This window comes from Sus scrofa, chromosome 13 (genome assembly GCF_054392235.1).
Source record: "Sus scrofa isolate SSC_HxYL_T2T_F1_AM1 chromosome 13, Sscrofa_HxYL_maternal_Yorkshire_Landrace_v2.0, whole genome shotgun sequence".
NCBI lineage: Eukaryota > Metazoa > Chordata > Mammalia > Artiodactyla > Suidae > Sus > Sus scrofa.
The window spans coordinates 136,299,149-136,318,420 of NC_139395.1; the positions used below are offsets into that span (position 1 = coordinate 136,299,149).

The 19,272-nt window shown below is 43.7% G+C and overlaps 1 protein-coding gene, 1 long non-coding RNA gene and 1 pseudogene across 21 annotated transcripts in view; 2 read left to right on the forward strand and 1 right to left on the reverse strand.

The window, feature by feature from the left end:
* Nucleotides 1-847: 847 nt before the first annotated feature.
* LOC106504926 (uncharacterized) lies at nt 848-11,652 on the reverse strand. 2 transcript variants are annotated; one of them, XR_001298953.3, is made up of 4 exons: nt 11,542-11,652; nt 10,760-10,842; nt 10,444-10,590; nt 848-1,556 (listed from the first exon to the last, which is right to left on the reverse strand). It is a non-coding gene; the product is annotated as an uncharacterized LOC106504926 (long non-coding RNA). The 2 variants fall into 2 exon arrangements; XR_002337772.2 differs by lacking the exon at nt 10,444-10,590 and having other exon boundaries at nt 1,419-1,556.
* LOC146397636 (translation machinery-associated protein 7 pseudogene) lies at nt 6,448-6,788 on the forward strand (annotated as a pseudogene).
* A 5,050-nt stretch (nt 11,653-16,702) lies between the features above and the next one.
* The window catches only part of KLHL24 (kelch like family member 24), a 40,425-nt gene continuing 37,855 nt past the window's right edge, over nt 16,703-19,272 (forward strand). For 4 of the 19 annotated variants that reach the window (XM_003132561.6, XM_005652350.4, XM_005652349.4 and 1 more), the window contains exon 1: nt 16,703-16,824. The gene's annotated coding sequence lies outside the window, so the exon portion shown is untranslated. Of the gene's footprint in view, nt 16,861-17,304; nt 17,397-18,613; nt 18,701-19,272 lie in introns of those variants that run through there. The other 15 variants (XM_021069901.2, XM_021069906.2, XM_084990486.1 and 12 more) reach the window with 7 other exon arrangements.

Consider the following 19,272-nt stretch of genomic DNA (forward strand, 5'->3'; position numbering starts at 1 on the left):
TATAAAACAGTGAGATTATTATTCCTTATTAAGATTATTAAAGTGCTCTGCAAAATTTTGTGATTATTATTGCTATTTTTTTTTTTTTTTTGTCTTTTTTCACTAGGGCCCAATCTGCAGCACATGGGAATTCCCAGGCTAGGGGTCGAATCAGAGCTTCAGCTGCCAGCCTACACCATAGCCACAGCAAAGTGGGATCTGAGCCACCCCTGAAACCTACACCACAGCTCACAGTAACATCAGATCCTTAACCCACTGAGTGAGGCCAGGGCTCAAACCCACATCTTCATGGATATTATTTGGGTTCGTTACTGATGAGCCACAATGGGAACTCCTATTATTGACATTAATCGTCATAACTATCTATCCTCTTCCTGGCTTTTAACCATTATACCCTATTTGTAAGTAAGGCGACTATTTCTGTCAGTTACATCTTACAGCCCCACTATTCCCTTACATTGTTACAATGTTTCACCCACCATCATCGCCTTGGTTTTTAACTTCAGTACCTGCTTTAAAATATAAGTTTTGGAGTTCCTGTTGTGGCTCAGCGGTTAATGAACCAAATTGGCATCCATGAGGATGCAGGTTCAATCCCTGGCCTCTCTCAGTTGGTTAAGGATCCAGTGTTGCCATGAACTCTGGTGTAGGTCGCAGACATGTCTCGGATCTGGCCTTGTTGTGGCTGTGGTGTAGGCCAGCAGCTACAGCTCCCATTCGACCCCTGGCCTGGGAACCTCCATGTGCTGCATGTGTGGCCCTAAAAATACAAAAAAGAGAAAAAGAAAAAAAATGTAAGTTTTCATTATTATTCAAGTATAATGAAGCCAGCACATAAGGAGATGACTGTCACTGAAAAGACAATTTTTTATTGACAGTTCCCAAAAGAAGGGGCACATCATGCCACACAGGGCCACCTAGAGGAGCATAAGGGCCAGTCAGGAGAAAAGGAAATTGAGGGGGGAACATGGGCAAGAACCTTCATAATGGTTTTCACAGGAAGGAATAGGTGAGGCAGGGTAAGCAGGTTTAGGACAGTCTAGTTTGAATAATTTCTGCAGACTCTCAGATATAGGGACTCTTCCTAGTTGTCAGGTACCTAGGCCTGGGGCAATTAGGACAGAGGAACAGTGGCCAAAGGTGAGACACTGTGAGCAGCAGATAAAGCATGTGGTTGCGGTATGGTCTTGGATTGGCTGGTTTGTCTATGAAACTGCCAAGGGAGTTGTTTGCTATCTGTAGGAATTTGCTAACCCTGGGAGGGACCACAACTTCCAGTGATAGTAAGGCCCCCAAAAGCATCAAAATTAAAAAACTTAACCCATCCCGATTCTTAATAAAGATGCTAAGTATTGACCCTAAATATCATAGTTAATTCCATGGAAACTAAGAGTTCATGGAGTTCCCCTCGTGGCTCAGTGGTTAATGAATCTGACTAGGAACCATGAGGTTGTGGGTTTGATCCCTGGCCTTGCTGTGGGTTAAGAATCTGGAGTTGCAGTAAGCTGTGGTGTAGGTTGCAGACGTGGCTTGGATCCCACATTGCTGTGGTGGCCCTGGAAAGACAAAAAGACCAAAAAAAAAAAAAAAAAAAAAAAGGTTCACAGTTAAGAGAGGTCTTTCTCTAACTTTCATTTATTCATTCGACAAGCATCTACTAAGCATTTACTATGTACTGAGCACTATGTTAAATCCTGGGATACAAAGAAGAAAAAGTCTTTTGCTTTATGTGAGGGTAACATAATGAAACCAGTTAAGATGTCTTTAGTAAACATTATGATAACAGGAAGTCTAGTGTTCCACAATAGAGGCATCAAACACAGCCTGAAAGACACCAGATTCCTCAATGCTTCAATCTCCCTACCTCTCCCCTTCCTCTAACTCCACAGTGTGGGGTTCAGGAACAGAGCCTATGGCAACAAAGCTGAAGAATTTCTTGACTTCTCTCTCCCACCAGCTCCTCCAATAAATTCCCTTTTTTTTGTTTGTTTGTTTTGTCATTGTTGTTGTTGTTTTAGTTTGGTTGGGGTTGGGGTTTTTTTTTTTTTTTTTTTTTTTTTTTTTTTTGGTTTTTCTTTTGTGTGTTTTTTGCTTATTTTTTTTTTTTTAGGACATATGGAAGTTCCCAGGCTAGGGGTTGAATCTGAGCTACAGCTGTCGGCCTACACCACAGCCACAGCAACGCCAGATCCAAGCCTCATGTGCAACATGTGCAACCTACACCACAGCTCATAGTACGCTGGATCCTTGACCCACCAAGCGAGGCTAGGGATCTAATCCGAGCCCTCATAGATGCTAGGTGGGTTCTTTACTGTTGATCCAAGAATTCCCCATAAGCGTCCTTTGACTAAAATTGTTTTCCCTTTCCATTTCTTAGAACTAACCATGAGGAAATCATGCAGTAGAAGCAAAAATCTATATACAGAAGAAAATCCATTACAGAGTTATCAAAATCAGGGGAAAAAAAATTAGATGCAGCATAAGTATTCAAAACCAATGGAGTAGTTGCACAAAGTATAGCACATCCCCAAGGCACATTATTAAGCAAAAGGAACATATAATTGTTCAGGAGGAGCATGGACCTGAGAATCAGATATTCTAAGTTCCAGTCTTTGAGCAAACCAGTTGAAGTTCCTGAATCTCGGTTTTCCCATTTGTAAAATGGGGCTAGCTAATAATAGTTGCTAATTCACAGTGTCAGCATGGTGATTTAATAAGATAATAATGCAGGTAAATGTAACAAACACTAGAATAGCATCCAGTAAATGTTGGACATTATTGTTGTCATTATTATTAATGTGAAGCTAATGAAAACAGTTAATTGGGTGGACTTAATACACCACGGAAAATATTCTTAATTCAATCTTAAATAAAAGTATATATATATATATATATATATAAAATAGTATATAAACAAATTCTGAGCCTAGAGAAATTTATATGAAATGTTTAAACAGTTGTACTGATAGCATGACATTATGAGTAGTATTTTCATGAAAGATTTGTTTCAATCTTACTGCAAATTTCTCTTTTACAAAAAAATGAAAGGGAGAAATATAAAAGCAAAATTTAAAGTCAAACATGGAGTTCCCACTGTGGTGCAGCAGGTTAAGGATCCAGCATTGTCTCTGTGATGGCTCTAGTAGCTGCTGAGGCTCAGGTTCAATCCCCAGTCTCATATAATGGGCTAAGGAACTGGCGTTGCCACAGCTGTAATGTAGGTAGAAGCTGTGGCTCGGATTTGATCCCTGGTCCAGAAACTTCCATATGCCACTGACATTGCCAAAAAAAACCCAAAAAATTTACAATAAAACATAAGGCAACTCTGAAATTATGTATCTGTTATGCCAAGAAATTCAAAAAACACCAAAAATAAATTTTTCCTAGGATTCATGTCTGCAGAGTTGATGAGCCTAAATCACCTTCAATTTGGGGAGATGCATCTTTTTTTTTAGCATATAAAACTCTAACTCATTTCAATATTTAGTAATAACATGCTGATGAAAGCTAGTTCCAAACTGCAGGTCAGTGTTATTGGGACGGGTAAGAGGTGGAAAATCAAGACAGTTTAGAAAGAAGGAGATAGAACGCCATCTATTAAATGTTGACATATAAGAGTTTATTTTGCACATGTAGTATACTAACTGAAATATGCAAAAATTTGTATAAATAGCTATAATACACTATAGATATATAGATATAAAGAAATAAGAGATTGGAAATATATTGCTAACAGTAGCTCTCTTGGGTTGGAAGATCATAGGTAATACCAAATTTCTTCCTTATAATTTTAAATTTAGAGGAAGGACTAGTCACTTATAATGGAGCATGATGGAGGATAATATGAGAAAAAGAATGCATATATGTGTGACTGGGTCTCTTTGCTGTACTGTAGAAAATTGACAGAACACTGTAAACCAACTATAATGGAAAAAATAAAAATCATTAAAAAATAAATTTAGAAGAAGGGAATTTTAAAGATGATTTATTTCTTCTTTTTAAAGCAAAGGATTATTAATGAGAAGGTAAGAGGGAGAGCACAAGCCAGTACTGTCATAAATTCCCTAATGCATGTGATTGTTTACTCCCAAAAGTCCCTGAGTTGGGAGCTAAAAATAGGAAGAGCTGGGAGCTGAATTGGTGGGGGGCGGGGAGGGGGGGGAGGGGTGGTAGAGGCGGTAAGGAATCCCAAAGCAAAGGCTGTGAGCAGGTCAAACTGAGGTGAAGCACAGGAGTGGGGTGATTGGACAGATGGGAGGTTATCTGGGGTTCTCCCTTAGGAGTGGGGCTGCATGGGCAGGAGGTGATGGTCCAGGGATCCAACTTGGAGATGCTTTGTGGAGGGTAGAGCTTTGGGGGTGGAAGAGTTTTTTTAAAGATTCAGTAGAGGAACCGACTTCAGTTTGATCCCAAAGGAAGCAGCTATATCCTCCCCAAACCCCATTAGCCTATCAAGCAGGACTTTTCACTCCCAGAGCTGGAACCTGATTTCTGGTCATTTGTGGCCTCTTATACACAACTTCTTCCCAAGGAATTCTACGTGCTCTCGGTTTGGATACTTGTTCAACCAAAAGAACTTTTCCACTGAAATCCTTTTAATCAAAAAAAAAAAAAAAAAGCAAACTTCCTGTACTTCTAGAATTAGAGAGGCCTTTAGGAATAGTTTAGCCAAACACCTTTGTGGGTGCAAGACACAGTGCTCCTTTTAGAGGTAAGGAAACTAGGACCCAAGGAGATTAGGTGATTTGTCCACGGTAACTGGGTAAGTTACAGCAGGGCTCCCCCGGATCCCTCTCTTTTCCGTGTACTTTTGCCAATACCCCATGTTGTTCCTTATTAAACAGGAAGAATTGACCTTTGTTAGAATTCGTCAATGCACCGTTATGTCCTGTCATAACAGTACCTATTATTATATCTTGACAAAATAATATTTTCCATTATGTCCTGACTGAATATTACTTAAACATTCATTGAGGCCCATGTACTCTTTTATAAGCAGTCATTTAATTCTCATAATAGGAAGGTATTATCAGGAGTTCCCGTTGTGGCTCAGTGGTTAATGAATCCAACTAGGAACCATGAGGTTTCACGTTCGATCCCTGGCCTTGCGCAGTGGGTTGAGGATCCGGCGTTGCCGTGAGCTATGGTGTAGGTCACAGACATGGCTTGGATCCCACGTTCCTGTGTCTTGGGTGTAGGCCAGCGGGCTACAGCTCCGATTAGATCCCTAGCCTGGGAAACTTCATGCGCTGCGGTGCAGCCCTAAAAGGACAGAAGACAAAAAAAAAAAAAAAAAAAAAAAAAAAAAAGAAGGTATTGTCAGATTTCAGACAAAGCTGAGAATCAGAAAAGTTAAATAAACCATCACTGTCACCTTGTTAATGATAGCAGAGTCAGGATCTGAACCCAGTCCATCTGAATCCAAAATTACCTTCTTAACTCCCCATAAAAACACACTGTTGGGAAATATGTACAATGGAATATTATTCTGCCTTTAGAAAGAAGGAAGTCTTGCTATTTGCAACAACATAGATGAATGTGGAGGACATCATGTTAAGTGACGTAAGCCAGACACAGAATGACAGATATTGCACCAGACACAGAATATCAGATACTGCATGATCTCAACTTGTGTGTGAAATCTAAAAAATGTTGAAGCTATAGAACCAGAGAAAAGAATGGTGCTGATGTGGCGGGATGGGGGCAGCTGGATGGAAAGATGTGGTCAAAGGATGCAAAGTTTCAGCTATACAAGATGAATTAAGTTCTCTGAGTTCTTATTGTGGCTCAGTGAGTAACAAACTCGACTAGTATCCATGAGGATATGGGTTCAATCCCTGGAATCAGTCAGTGGATTAAGGATCTGGTTGCCATGAGCTGTGGTGTAGGTCACAGACACGGCACAGATCTGACATTGCTGTGGCTGTGGTGTAGGCCAGCAGCTGCAGCTCCAATTTGACCCCTAGCCTGGGAGCTTCCACATGCAGCAGGCAAGGCCCTGAAAAGCAAAAAAAAAAAAAAGTGAGTAAGTTCTAAAGATCTGAAGAACAGCAATGTGATTATGGTCAACAATATTTTCTTAAATGCTTGAAATATGCTAAAAGGAGAGTTCCTGTCATGGTTCAACGGTTAACGAACCCGACCAGTCCACAAAGACTCAGGTTTGATTCCTGGCCTCACTCAGTGGGTTGAGGATCCGGCGTTGCTGTGAGCTGTGGTGTAGGTTGCAGATTCGGCTTGGATCTGGCGTTGCTGTGCCTGTGGCCGGTAACTGCAGCTCTGATTCAACCCTGAGCCTGAGAACCTCCATATGCCACAGGTGTGACCCTAAAAAGACCAAAAAAAAAAAAAGGAAAAAAAGGAAAAAAATTTGCTAAAGGGGTGGATGTTAAGTGTTCTTACCACATAAAAAAAGGAAAAGAAGCTGGGGAAGGGGTGGTAGGCACTATGTCTGGCTGCAAAGGCAGCAAGAAGTCCCTGGAGTAGCCCAAGAAGCAGGCCAAGGAGATGAATGAGGAAGATAAAGCATTCAAGCAGAAACAGAAAGAGGAGCAGAACTCAGAGGAACTAAAAGCAAAGACTATGGGGAAGGGCCCCCTGGTCACAGGTAGAATTAAGAAATCTTACAAGGAGTTCCCGTCACGGCGCAGTGGTTAACGAATCCGACTAGGAACCATGAGGTTGAGGGTTCGGTCCCTGCCCTTGCTCAGTGGGTTAACGATCCGGCGTTGCCATGAGCTGTGATGTAGGTTGCAGACGCGGCTCGGATCCCGCGTTGCTGTGGCTCTGGCGTAGGCCGGTGGCTACAGCTCCGATTCAACCCCTAGCCTGGGAACCTCCATATGCCTCGGGAGCGGCCCAAGAAATAGCAACAACAACAACAACAACAACAAAAACAACAAGAAAAAGGACAAAAAGACACAAAAAAAAAAAAAAAAGAAAAAGAAATCTTACAAAAAATAAGCTGTTTCTTGTGCCTGAGTCGATGATCCTAAACTCCATTCCTGCTTAAATGTCAGGATTCCCTGACAAACCACCTTTGCTACCTATAGCTAGAATGCCACCTGTAATTAGAATGCAGTGTACATTTAAGAATAAACTTTTAGGGAGTTCCCGTCGTGGCTCAGTGGTTAATGAATCTGACTAGGAACCATGAGGTTGCAGGTTCGATCCCTAGCCTTGCTCAGTGGCTTAAGGATCTGGCGTTGCCGTGAGCTGTGGTGTAGGTCTCAGACGCAGCTCAGATCCTGCGTTTCTGTGGCTCTGGTGTAGGCCAGTGGCTACAGCTCCAATTCGACCCCTAGCCTGGGAACCTCCATATGCTGCAGGAGAGGCCCAAGAAATGGTAAAAAGACAAAAAAAAAAAAAAAAAAGAGTAAACTTTTGGGAGTTCCCGTCATGGCTCATTGGTTAATGAATCTGACTAGGAACCATGAGTTTGTGGGTTTGATCCCCGGCCTCGCTCAGTGGGTTAAGGATCCAGTGCTGCTGTGAGCTGTGGTGTAGGTTACAGATTCGGCTCAGATCTGGCATTGCTGTGGTGTAGGCCAACAGCTATAGCTCTGACTAGACCCCTACCCTGGGAACCGCCATATGCCATGAGTGTGGCCCTAGAAAAGACCAAAAAAAAAAAAAAAGAAAAGAAGAAACCATTAACAATCTGAGAGGAGATATGTTAATTTGCTTGATTGTGGTAATGTTTATGTGTATCAAATCACTATGTTTATCAAGGCATCAAACTATACACCTTAAATATATACAATTTTTAATTGTCAAATACACCCCAGTAAAAGTTTTAAAATAAATAACAACACCTTGACTGTACCAAAAAAAGAAAGAAAATACCCTGTTGGGGCTGGTCTTTTGAGGAGCTGGTTCTCCATTAAAGTAAATTCAGCATTCCTAAAGTTCTCCCATTAGTGAAATTGCCTTTTTTTCTATTAAAATGGCAACGTTTAAGCATCTTGACATTATATAAGCCTAAATTCCTAAATTGCACCCATTTTAAACACCTCCATAGAGTTACCAGGATAAGAATTTTTACCTCAAATTTGTTTTTATTTTACTCAAGTGGGCAAAGTATTATTATAATGTATTACTATAACAGTAATGATTTGCACACTCAAGCATAAAAAAAAAAAAAAAAAGAACCCAGGGTAAATTTTTATGAGAACTGTAAAGGAGAAATCTGAGATACTTCCTTGTTTTGTTTGCTTTATTTTCCATTAACATGGCAATCTTCAAAAGTTTTGCATTATAAAACATCAACTCCAGGATTTGAATTAATAAATAAAAACAAGGTGCCCTCCAATTCCTAACCAGTGTTGGGGACAAAGATCATTCAGAGTTCATCCTGAAAAGCATCTAAATTTAGAGATTTGCTCCCCGAGCAAAACTTTCATGTACCACTAATAGAACCAGGCAGCCTTTCCGAAGTATGTCAGGCATGTGTTTGCGATGCTGTTACAAGCAGGGTCAAGAGTGTCTGTCCCTGTGCACTGGTGACCTGGGAGCCCTCTCTGTTTTCTAGGCCAGTCACAGATCTGGAGCTGGAAGCAAAGCAGATTGTGTAACAGTGAGCACAGGTGCTTATTTTAATCACATTAGTCAGGCAAGGACTTTTTCAAACATATTTCTTAATTTGAAAAGGGTATATATGTGCATAGTTTGTTTTGTTTTTTGTTTTTAATGTTGAAAGTTTACTGAAAGAAACACAGGTCTTTCTCAAACCCTACTACTAGTCCCTCGGTCTGCAACTCAAAAGCAACCATGGTTGAAGCTCAGCAATGTGGCCTTTGAGTGTGGAAGAGGCAAACTATTTTTCCTACATCTATCTTGTGGCAGTCTCTCTCTCTCTCTCTCTCTCTCCCTCTCGCTAATCCCATAAATGCCTATTGGGAAAGACAAAAGAAGTCAAAGGACAGACTCTGCTAAGTGTTGAGAAAGGCTGGCTTTAGTTTCTCGGTTTTCTAAATCACTTCATTTCTTCAGGTTTGTTTATCAAATCTAGATAATAGCGATTATATGTTCTTTTATGCTTCCTTTCTTTCCTTCTTTACAGCTAGAATTGGTGGGGGAGGGGTCAATAATAAGAACAGTAATACCTTTGGTTGGTACTCAGCACTTACTATATCCCATGCACTATATTTTTTTTCTCATTTTGTCTTCATAATAGTTCTGTGAGGTAGATGTTTTATCTTCATTTTTACAGATGAGAAAACTAAAAAAAGATTAAGCAATTTACTCAAGGATACACAGCTAATAAGAAACAAAGCTAAATTTTGAATCTAGACTCTTCAAGTCTAAAGCCCCACTGAAACACTTAGATTTCAAGCCTTCATAGGAAGACAGAGGACACAACTGTCAAAGAACAATTACGTAAGGGCATAAAAAGCTTAAAATTTTATGTAAGGGGGTGAAAGATGACGCAGCACAAATTAGGGTCCTCCTGGACTAGCAGTGTGTGAGATCTGCTCTGAGATCTGCATTAAAGCTTTTGGGAGGGTACAGTCTTTAGGGCATAAGCCTGCTGCGGCCTCCATTGCCCGGCAAAGCAAACAAAGCTGGTTTTTTCTCCTTCACCCCCTCAAAAAAATAATTTAAAAAAAATAAAATAAAGCTTTTGAGAGGTTTCCCTGTTCACAATGGATGCTTTAGACAGAGCATGCAATGAGCACAGTGTCAGGTAAGCTTGCTAAACTGAGAATTCTCAGGCTGAAGATGGGAGCACCAGCCTCCACCGACACAAGTTATTAAGAAACTGGATGAGGTCTTCCAAGAACAGGAGACATCTGTTGCAGATATTCGTGTCCAGGCCCAGCCCTTTCATACCTGCCGAGGGATTCCTGGGAGGGCTGCCCATCAAGCAAAAGGGAACCACAAATGGACAAGACACACTCTCAGAAACTGCAGGCATTGGGAAGGAGAACTGTGCCAGGGACAGCAGAGCAGCAGAGGAAGATCAAGTTGGAGTTATTACATGCCTCTTAAATGTCACGGGGTGGCAAGAAACTGGAGATGAAGTCAAAGACCAGCAGCAGGAATTCTATATGGACTCACAGCCACCTGTGGGAAAGACTACTGAGCAGACTAGGAGAGGGATTATGGTCATTTTAAAAAAAACTGGCCTAAGCAGTTCCCATCATAGCTCAGCAGAAATGAGTCTGACTAGCATCCATGAGGACAAAGGCTTGATCCCTGGCCTTGATCAGTGGGTTAAGGATCCAGAGTGAGCTGTGCTGTAGGTTGCAGATGCAGCTTGGATCCCATGCTGCTGTGGCTGTGGCATAGGCTGGCAGCTGTAGCTCTGATTCAGTCCCTAGCCTGGGAACCTCCATGTGCCATGGGTGCAGCCCTAAAAAAACAACAAAAAACAAAAAACTGGCCCAAGCTTGTGACCAGATGCCATGAGCCAAAGAAGACACTTTCCATACTTGTTCATACCTGAGAGGGTTTTGTATCAGGTCATGTGAAAAGGTGCTATGAGGTGTTGCTTGGAGAATCAGGCCCACCTAGAGCAGTAAGGGCAGGAGTAATCTCCAAAACACCAGGTTTCTTCTGAGACCAGAGGGGCCACCTGAATTCTCATTACTGGGCAATTAATGAAGGAAGAAGAGAGGGAGGTGAAATCAGATTTCCTGGGGGCAGAAGCATGGAGAGAAGAGTAGGGACCGGCATCACAGTGCAGGGAGGATGCAAGAACACCTCAGTCCCCTGAAGTCAGAGCCCAGAGTTCACAGTGATGACCAGTCATCCTTACCTGTACCTCATGTGGCAAATTTGGTCACAAACAGGATCTGAGGTCACCAAGGTACCAATTCCTGGTACCTCATCATCTTCAATCTATGGAAAGATGGTTTGAAGAACAAAGCAAGGATCACCACCCCACCCACCCCATTCAAGAGAAACAACAGCAAAAGAAACATTTCTTGTTGAAGAAGGAAAAGCTCAGGAAGTAGGGGGTGGGGAGGCTCCCCTTTAAGGTGGCAGAAGACTTACCTCTTTTCCCAGATCTCAAAATGGAAATTTCCCCAGCTATGCCTTTCCTTCTCAAATCCTAATGCTCCTATGTTTGACCCCAAGCTCTAAATGGGCTAGTGGGGCCCATGACCATCTGGGCTGGCATGAGGCAGCCCTTCCTGGGTAACTAGAGCCAGAGAGAGTCAGACCTCTGCATCCAAAAGAGCTTCAGAGGAGTTCCTGTTGTGGCTCAGTGGTAATGAACATGACTAGTATCCATGAGAATGCATGTTCAATTCCTTGCCTCGATTACTGGGTTAAACGGATCTGGCGTTGCTGTGAGCTGTAGTGTAGGTCACAGACACAGCTCAGATCTGGCCTTGCTATGACTGCGATATAGGCCAGCAGCTACAGCTCCAATTCGACCCCTAGCCTGGGAACTTCCATATGCCACAGGTGCAGCCCTAAAAAGACAAAAAATAAAATAAAATAAAATAAAATAAAATAAAATAAAATAAAATAAAATAAAATAAAAATAAATAAAGCAAAAAATCTGCAGAGATGAGTCACATCTCAGCTCACCAGAGAAGCAGGAGAAGAGGAGGGTCTCAAGATTGGAGAGGCTCAGGTGCTATGAGCAAATAGTGTATTGTGTTCACTCTTGTCTTCACTCAACACTCTGAGGAGGTATTGTGTAACAGACTCGCTGAGATGTTAAATATGTCTGTGGAGGAAAACAGGGTGGAGGTGGGGCAGGCTGAGATAATTTGTTATTTATGGTATTCTCTGTCTTCTGAAGAATGGAACGCTCTTGTTTGAAAGGTGATGAGTGTGAAAATGCAAATTACTGAAAAAGAGATGAGGGGATAGAAGGATAGAGGATACTGTCTAGGAGGAAGATGGCAGGGACAAGGGAAAGGGTGGAACCCCAAGCTTGTGGCTGGAGAGAGGCCCGGAGAGAGGCCCAGAGTGAGGGTGTGCGGTGGGAAAAGAAAAGTAGCTGGTACCAAGGAGGAGCTGAGGTGCGGCAGCAGGGACGTTTAACGGGAGTCGTTACAGAGTTTTGCGATGTGAGATGCCATGTAATTCTCTCTTTGAGACACCTTCAGTAAAATCTCCCCAGTGCTTTGCAGCTGGCGTGTGATTCTGGGAGGTACAAACGTGTTGAGCCCATAGCCAGTCAAAGGATCCAGCTGCTTTCAGGGACTGGGTATAAACACAGTGAGAGCATCACACTCTAAAGGACATAGGAGATGTGCACAGCTTCGCAATAGGTGAAGGAGAGAAGAGAGGATCAGAGCAGGTGGCACCAGAAATGGGCCTTAAATGATGACCAATATTCTACCAGGATTAAGAACAGGGGGAAGTTCCTGTTGTGGCTCAGTGGTAATGAGTCCAACTAGTATCCATGAGAATGTGGGTTCGATCCCAGGCCTTACTCAGTGGGTCGGGGATCCAGTGTTGCCATGCACTGTAGTGTAGGTCACAGATGCAGCTCAGATCCTGCATTGCTGTGGCTGTGGCGCAGGCTGGCAGCTACAGCTCCAATTTGACCTTTGACCTTAGCCAAAGAACTTTCATATGCCACAGCTATGGCCTTAAAAAGCAAAAAAAAAAAAAAAAAAAAAAAAGAGGGGACTAAAGCCACATGAAAGAATGCTCAACATCACTAATTATTAGAGAAATGCAAATCAAAACTACAATGAGGTACCATTTCACATAGGCCATAATGGTCATCATTAATAAGACTACAAATAACACATGCTGGAGAGGATGTGGAGAAGGGAATCCTCCTACACTGTTGGTAGGAATGTATATTGGTACAACCACTATGGAAAACAGTATGGTGGTTCCTCAGAAAACTAAATATAGAACTACTACATGATCCAGCAATTCCACTCCTGGGCATATATCCAGAGAGAACTTTCATTCAAAAAGATACATGCACCCCTATATTCATTGTAGCACTATTCACAATAGCCAAGAGATGGAAACAACCTAAATGTCCATCCATAGGTGAACAGATTAAGAAGATGTGGTACATATACACAATGGAATACTACTCGGCCATAAAAAAGAACAAGATAATGCCCTTTGCAGGAACATGGGTGGAACGAGAGATTTTCATACTAAGTGAAGTAAGTCGTAAAGGGAAAGGCAGATACCATATGATATCATTTATCTGTGGAATCTAAAATATGGCACAGATGAACCTACCTATAGAACAGAAATAGACTCACAGACATGGACAGCAGACTGGTGGTTACCAAGAGGGAGGGGGAGGGAGTGGGACAGACTGGGAGTTCAGGGTTAATAGATGCACATTTAAAATGGATAGACAATCAGGTCCTATTGTATAGCACAGGGAACTATGTTCAATCACTTGTTATGGAACATGATGAAAGATAATACGAGAAAGAGAATGTGTAAGAATGTATGACTGGGTCACTTTGCTGTACAACAGAAATTGACAGAACAATGTAAAACAACTTTTTTTAAAAAAAGAATATAATAACCCCCTCACCCCAACAAAAGAACAGGGGACTTCAAGTGCAAGAAATCTAGAGCAGAGGCAGGGAAGTCTGAAAGTGTGTGGCATGTTTTGGGAGAGATGATTTATGTTTTAACCATTATCTGCATGGGGAAGAGGAACAGGCTGGAGAGAGAAAAAAATGTCTGGAGGAAGTATGGATGCTTGGCCACTGTCAAACTGTAAAGGCTGTGGTGGATGTTCTAGAGAGCAAAACGAGGATTTCCATGCAGTATTTGCAAGAAGACACAATTTGGAACAATATACTGTATCTCTGAAAGAAGAGGAATAAAGACCCTCTGGCTCCCCTCATTCCAAGTAGCTGCCTCCTTCAAATGACAAAGCTGGATTATAAACACTGCCTAAAATACATCATGTTACAATCTTACTCAATTTCAGCAGATTGCCCCTGGACCTGACTCTGCTTCTATTCCAGGCCCAGCTGAGGAAAAGGCTGCCATGTGGCCACACTCACTGAGGTGGGGTGGGCATAACTCCCAGGACCCTCTACCAATGCCAAAACCACCTTTATTCTGGGGGCTGCCAAAGGAGTTCCCACACCCACCAGTAGGCCCCCTCCTGCCTTCAGGGCTACCATACTGTGGGTCCCCTCACTGCCTTCCATTCTGAGTTGGGATCAACCACCCTGCATCTAACCGCCCCAGAGAGCCCGAGAACTGGACTTGGACATACAGGCCAGTCCAAGTGGACCCCAGGGGGGTCTGGTGGCACTTTTCTTCTCTCTGGTCTCCTTAACCTCAAGAACCAGAGATCACTCCACCAGTTAACAGATACATACTGAACATCTACTAGGTATACTATGACAAAAAATGAAGCATCAGTCTTGACCTCAGGGATTTCAGAGGGTAGTCAGTTGGGAAAGGCATGTAAAAACAGTTGACCCTTAAACAACCAGGATTTGAATTGCACAGGTCTACTTATATGCAGGTTTTTTTCAGTAGTAAGTACTACAGTACTACACCATCCAGGGTTGGTTGAATCAGGGTTGATTGAATCTGCTGATGTGGAACCAGAGTTATGTAGGAACCGCGTATATGGGGGGCTGACCATAAGCTCTAAACAGATTTTCAGCTGCACAGAGGATCAGAGCACTTAACCCCTGTGTTGTTCAAGGATCAACTATAAACATGGGCAATTAGTGTGGTAACTGCTGGGAAGGAGGTAAAGATGGATTGCTGTGAGAAGACAGAGGGGAGACATCTCACGAAAAGGCAATGGGGAGGAATGGAGGGTTTCCCAGAGAGAAGACCCACAGACCCTCAGAACTAAGAGCAGGAGCTAGCCTAGTGAATGGGGTGAAGGGAAGGAGAGGACATAAGAGGCATAGGGAGCAGTATATAGATGCGAATGTCCTGGAGACAGAGCAAGAGTCCTGTAGGCAACCGTAGGAAGTTCACTGTGACTGGTGTTCAGGCTGCAGAAGCGAGCCCCAGAGTACATCAAGAAGAGCCTTAAATGCACTGCCAGAGAGGTGGGACTTTTATGACGCCAGTGAGGATCCATGGGTGCTGGAAAAATGAAAAGCCATACAAGAAAGGAAGTTGTATCCTGTTTAATTCATTGTTGAATAATAAATACATAGTCTTACTGACCTAAACACTAAATAATTATTTAACCAGAAAATGGATGATTGGAAGGATGGTGGACAGGGACGACAGCTTCCTTAATAGGAAATAGCCATACATTATACTGGAAGATAAATGTAAATACCAGAATAGCTCAAATAGTTGAAAGTGGCTGCTTCTGGAGAATTAAGAATGAGGAGGGGTGGGAGATGGACGACTGTCATACTACTAGACTTGTAATATTTAACCTTGTAAATACACTTTTTAGAAGGATAATTGTGTACCTATATTAATATAATTTTTTTTTAAATCTATGTGTCAGAGTTCCTGTTGTGGCGCAGCGGAACCAAATCCAACTAGGAACCATGGGATTGCAGGATCCAATCCTGGCCTCACTCAGCAGGTTAAGAATCCGGTGTTGCCCCGAGCTATGGTGTAGGTTGCAGACACGGCTCAGATCCTGCCTTGCTGTGGTTGTGGTGTAGGCTGGCAGCTGTGGCTTCAATTGGACCCCTAGCCTGGGAACCTCCATATGCTGCGGCCCTAAAATAAAAAAACTATGTGTCTATCTCAGCTTCACCACTTAATTGCTGAATGATCAGTGCCAGCTCTTTTATCCTCTCTGTGGCTTAGTTTCTTCATCTGTAAAATGGGATAATAAAACTGCCTTGCTGGGTTATTATGAAGATTAAAGGATATATGTGAAGAGCCTAGCAGTGGGTCTGGAGCTTAGTAGAAGCTCAATAAATGGTAGGCATTTTCATTTCTTAATAACATATGGAAATGAGGGCTAAAAAGCATGTTTAAAAAGCCTGGACACAAGCCTTCTTATATACACCTTTAGCCATTGGAACACATCCTCTTATTTAATAAAGACATGACTATATTCTTAAACTACAGAAGAAGAAGTTATAATTCTGATATCAGAAACGAAAAACTAGTTAAATGTTTCAAAATATGGAGGTGTACTCAGCCTTAAAAAAAATATTTCTGGAGACAAAAAAAAAAAAAAAAAAAAAAAAAAGCACAAAATAATGTCCTTTGGGGAATCTGCTTCAGAAAACAGGGATTTGTGACAAGGTTATCTGGTTTGCATGTACGTTTACAATAAAAAGATAACCCGAGGTGATACAGGTGACAGTGACAGATTTAAAAAGAAAAGTGGGTTCGTCTAGCTATCAGGGTTCTTGTCCTTCTCACCTCTCAGGCCCTCAGATCTCCTGACTGCATACCAAAGGATCAAATAAAAAGGTCTCTAAACCTAATCCCAAATTCTAGGGTTCTAAGAATTCTTGGTTACGTGCTTTTGCCTTGGGACGTGGCAATAAACACACGACTCATTTCTCACTGGGCTCCTCGCACAGATGCATTTCCTTAACCTATCTCTACCTAAAACAAAGTGTTTCCGAATCACTGGCTCTTAGACTGTTATCTTCCCACGCCCAGCACCCGACACCCACCCTACAACGGGAACCCCAAGTGGCCCCGGCGGCCACCCCCGGAATGAGAACTACATCTCCCAGGGTGCCCCGAGGCGGGGGAATGCCCACTCGGATAGGCCAGGGGTCCGTGACGCTTAGTGTTTTGGCCCCGACGGTCACATGTTTCCTTTGTTGTGAGCTGCGGGGAGACTGGTGGCTGGAGGAGACGCCGGCGCAGGAGAGAGCGCTGCGCCGCGGGCCGCTAAGGGACCGCTTGGGCCACCTCTGCTGGCCACTGCTGCTGGCCTCTTCCAGCCTTCTTCTTGAGGTACCCGGGGATGACAGCTCCGGGACCGGCCGAAAGGCGAGGAAACGACCAGAGCCGGGGGCGGAGGGGCGGCTGAGGTCACAACCACGGGGATGTCTGCAGGAGGGAAGCCAGCGGCGGCCGGCCTCTGGAGCCAGAGGAGGGGGGACTGAGGAGAGATTGCAGCTGGGGCTACAGGGCTCCTGTCTGGGGCGAGGCGACTCCGAGGCTCTCTTGGGGGGTCTTCAGCCCCGGTTCCGTAACAACACTATGAAAGAAAGGGCACCCCCGCCTCCTGGCACTACCGCCCCGGAACCGCGGCGTTGCTGGCGTGCCCGCCGGGGGCGGATTGGGAGGGGCCTGGTCGCCGGGGCTGGGGGCAGCTGGTGCGGATCTCCCCGCCGCCGGAGGGACTGAGGTAGCTGGCAGTGAGGGCGGGGAGAAGGGTCCCGCAACTTGCCGATGGGCTTCGAACGGACCACTGCTCTTTTTTACTCGAAGGAAGTGCCGAGAATGCGAAGGTATCAGGTCAAGCTTTCCCATTTGGTGGGGGCGACCGTTTGGTCCTGACGGGGAGGACTGACGGGGTCAAGGTGGGTCCCAGCGTAGCGGGCCAGAACAGCCCCGTAAAGAGTTGCGAAATGTGTGCGGCGCTGTCACCTGACCGTTACCCCCGCCCCCACCGTCCTGCGAGCCTTTGTTTACCGCCGCTCGCCGCAGGGCCAGCGCAGAGAACGGAGAACTGGGCCCTGGAGAGACAGTCCCTGGGGAGCCCGGGCGGGCGGGGGAGCGGGCGTTCCGTCGGCTGAGTCCCCGCCTAACCTCCCCACCTTCTCACCACTCCAGGCCTCGGTTTCTTAATTTAGTTCCTAATGGCCCCGCCCCCAGATTCTGGACGCTGGAGGCGAAGGCTGTTAACGCGGCGGGGATTGGGGGCCTGCGGCGGCTAGCGGGCGGGACGACCGGGCGAATTCCGAGCGTTTATTGGAGGGTGCCTTGTCGCTGGGTGGACGTGCCCAGGCACTTCTTCCCCGCCTCCTTGAAGGTGATCTGGAGGACGCGCGGGAGCGCGCGCGCTCGCCTCTCGTGCCGCCGCAGCACTAGAGGAGCGGGTGGCGCGCGCTCCCGCGCTGGAGGACTCGGGCGCGAGGCCCCTCTGTCTGGCCGTCCTTTGCAGCTCTGGGGCCCGCGGAGGACGGCAGCCGCGGCGCGAGATCTGAGGGCCGGAAAATTAGCCCCTTTTGACTTGCATGGCCTTAGCTACCCAGGTGGTGGAAAGAAAGTCCTCAGACGAATTAGTTCTTGCCTGTTCTGTAAACAAGGTTTAAGTAGTTTAAAAAGAGCCGTAACGCCACGTTTTAGAGTGCTTTACAGTCATCCCTGAGGTGGTAACTGTTCAGTTTCAGTGGGTTTTAATAATTAATGACTTATTCTCTTGAACAGCTTTAAAAAAATCTCATCTTAGTATTTGCAGCTACAGATTGTTTAGGTCGACCAGCTGAGGATGCTTTTTGTTACGTCCTAAAATAGATTAAAAAGCTGCCTCCTGTCGACTAAAACGTAAAATTAGAATTATATTTTTTAAAAAAGGTAACTTGAGGATATATTTTTTAAAAGTAAGATTCTTCTATATTTGGGTTTAGATGAGTTGCTTCCTTGTTTGGGGAATATAGCTCTCTGTTTTGTGATGACATTAATATCTACAAGAACAATCGTTTTACCAGTATGTGAACGATGCGGTTTTCCTAATCTTGTGTTAATAGGGTTCCTTGGGTTTTTAATCAGATTTTCTTTTCCTGTAAATCTGTAGGAATTCACCCAAGACAGTGCATTTCTGTAGGAGGTAGATCGAGTTCCCTGGGTGAACCAGGAATTGAATATGAACAGTTCCCATTGGGTATGCATTCTTAATTTATTTTTAAAATTCAAGTTCGGATGACTGCACCAGAAAGAGCAGCTTCTGTGCCTCATCGCTTGTGCATTAAAGGCATTTAACATTTCTAAATAAGTACAAGATGCAAACCTCTAACCTTTTTAAAACATAAAACCACCACTCGTGAGCCTGCTCATCCAGACAAAGCCTGTAACTTAGTCTCTAAACAGGAAGAAGAAATAATATTCTGATTTAGGGCTATCAGCTTTAATTTAAACTTTCCTGGCTTTTGTCCAAGTTGCTAAAACTTAGTGCTTTTTCAGAAAACTTTGTTTTAGCTTCTTTGTTTTTCTGCCATTTTATCAAAACCCAAAGATCAAGCCTGTGAAAAACAAATACTGTTTATTAAATAAATGACTGCAGTTATTTTTTGTGTATACTTTTTTCCTACCAAGGAGTTTGGGACATCCTTTGTCAATAAGTATTTAGGTATGGACTGTACAATTTTTTAAAAGTAAATAAAATATATTCATAATATATCCTCATAAGTTTATGAACTATATATAAGATTATATATTTTTGTATTATTGTTTCTG